This window comes from Antrostomus carolinensis, unplaced genomic scaffold (genome assembly GCF_000700745.2).
Source record: "Antrostomus carolinensis isolate BGI_N321 unplaced genomic scaffold, ASM70074v2 scaffold12050, whole genome shotgun sequence".
NCBI classification, from domain to species: domain Eukaryota; kingdom Metazoa; phylum Chordata; class Aves; order Caprimulgiformes; family Caprimulgidae; genus Antrostomus; species Antrostomus carolinensis.
Window position 1 is genome coordinate 23,424 of NW_010286491.1, and position 2,645 is coordinate 26,068.

The window sequence follows — 2,645 nt, forward strand, 5'->3', positions numbered from 1 at the left end:
CTACAACTGGCACTCCCTCACCTACACCACAAAAGACATTTTGCAAAATAGACCCACTTGATATGTTCTTGCCCCCTCCGATTCCACCACACTGCCTTTTAAGAGTAACTCTATTGCTTTTCTTGTTTTGTGCATGCATGGGGAAATTTTGTGTGGCAGGTGTGTAAAGGTACATGAATATCCTCCTTAACATAGGTCATTCAAAATAATGATGCCGTTTATGCATTTTCTGAGGGTTGCAGGCAAGCAACATGACTCCTAACTTAATAGTAAAACTATCTGGAGCACACATGGCTCCCCTATGGTAACTTCAGAAGAAGACCTTGATGTGACTCAACCTGTTTCCCTGCCTTGTCTATTTAGCACACTTCTACACTAGAATTTCATCTCTGTGAGCCAAATATTAGCCAGCATATTCCACAGCAATTGCTTGAGCTCTACCATATGTTTGATTTGGCACATTAAAACTGTTTTTGTGGCACCAAGTAAAACTGAAAACAATAAAAACCTGGAGGATTTCTAAAGGGTGCCTCAGCCTGGATAGCAAGTATCTACCATTGCCAGGGCAAAGTGGGAAGGATAAAATGTTGGGGAGGGTAAAATATTCAGATGTCTGAAGGAAAAGTCATATTATAACTCAGATTTACTTCGGAGACTGTGGAGCTTCCCTGTTCTCCTGTCCTAACATAATTGGTGATCTCACATTTGCATCTACTGCTGTAATCTTTAGCGCTAACCAGTGCATAAACCGGTGAGCCTGGAATCCCAGCTTGGCCAGAGAAAGCCATGAGAGATTTTGTTTTGCATTCCTTGTAAATATAATCCATATTCTGATGGTCAATGTTGAGATATGTTTATATGATCCTAATCTAGATAGACTTCTAAAGTCTGGATACGAACAAGGTGAAAACATCAAACGCTGGGGCAGGGAGGGCTGTTGTATCTGGAGAAGGAAGGGGAAAAAGGGAACAAGGATAAGTTGTAGGGTGACAGCTCCTTCTCTGGAGTTATCAAAAGCATCAGCATTGTATAGATAGCTTTAAATCAAGCTCTCACATTCCTATTTGTGTATTTTACTTTTATGCAGCCGTGCCTCATGGTGCCCATTTCAGACTCCTCCTAAGCATCTCCATTATGGTTTTGCCACAAAAGCTGACAAATCCTATCCTGCTTCAAACTACCTGAAAGTGCAAACTGAGTCACTCACCTCTGAGTGACATTGAAGGCTAGCAGCAATGGGCATCAGCCTTTGCAGGATGCTGTGTAATACCTATAAAGGGCCATATACCATTGTCTTAAACCATAGGTGACATTCAATCCACTAACTCATTGTTCCCTAGTACCTCAGAAGCTGTATTTGCAAATTATATTGCACTAATACTGATTTATATTTATTTCCTTTGTATTCTTTAGTGTGCACTGTAGTAATAGCAAAAAAGAGCAAAATCACTAAGATCATTTACCCAGTTATCATAAGAGCCAACATCCCAAAGTTAATTTACTTCACATTTTTCTCTACTTCCCAGTTTTGTCTTAATGCAGCCTAGATGTGACATCTAACAAAACACGACAGCATTTCTGCTGCCAAAACATAAAAGTTTGTAAAAACTTCTGCTTCTCTTCCTGTAGGTGATTTATGCAGGCAACTGTGTAAAATTTGGATGGTGTCTGCACATAAGACAGTACTAGATATCCTGTGACTGGCAGCTCTAGAAAAACACTGATTTAAACTTATACCTTGCATGGACACAGCAGAATAAATGTGTAAAAACAGTTCTATCTTTAATCCATAGGCTTATTAGTCATTAAATGTGCAATTCTACTACTATAACACTGAAGATTAGTAGACTGAGTTAGAATGCCTTCCAAAAGATATCACTGGATTATATAGGAATTGTGATTCTGTATAATGCAGTTCAGTAATGTCACACAAGGCACATTTTATTCCTAAATCTCATTAAAAGCAAAAACAGAGCAACATCACTGACCAGATTTGATTGTTTAAGAAATTATAAATGCTATCTAACATTCGCATTCCCACATTAGCTAGCTTGCCTTAAAAGTCATCTTGGAACAATATGAAGAGCTTTGGAATAATGAGTATGAAGAGATGTGTGAGAGTGCAATGATCAGGATGCTGGCTTTCTTGCTGTTTGATTTTGTCCTGATTTTCCATAACTTTGCAGAACTGAGAGCTACTGCTGAGAAGTGAGACGGGATTTTCTCAGCAGAGAGATTGAGTGTACCAGCAACATAACTGCTGACCTTTAGAGTAATTTGGGATTATGAGTATTTTTTTCCCTTTCAATAATCCTGCTTCCTTTACAAAAGCTGCCCCTTTTCACAATGATGTCATCCTTTGAGAGCGTGTCATGAAAGGAAGAGTTAGATCCTTTAAATAAACCCATACAGTTAAAATTTCTATGCAACGTGTTACAGAATTCTAGCCGAAGAAACTGGTAACACCCAAGTGACTCTTGTCCACTGTTTTGCTTAAATTAGGGTCTTAAGTGAACAAAAGTAATTTTGTTGGCTAACCCAGAAATGCCAAAGGTAACAGTGCTTTTTCAGTAAAAACACAGAAGTTCCATAATAAATGTTTTACACACTTAGCAGTGCAACAGGTCACACTGACACAACCGAAA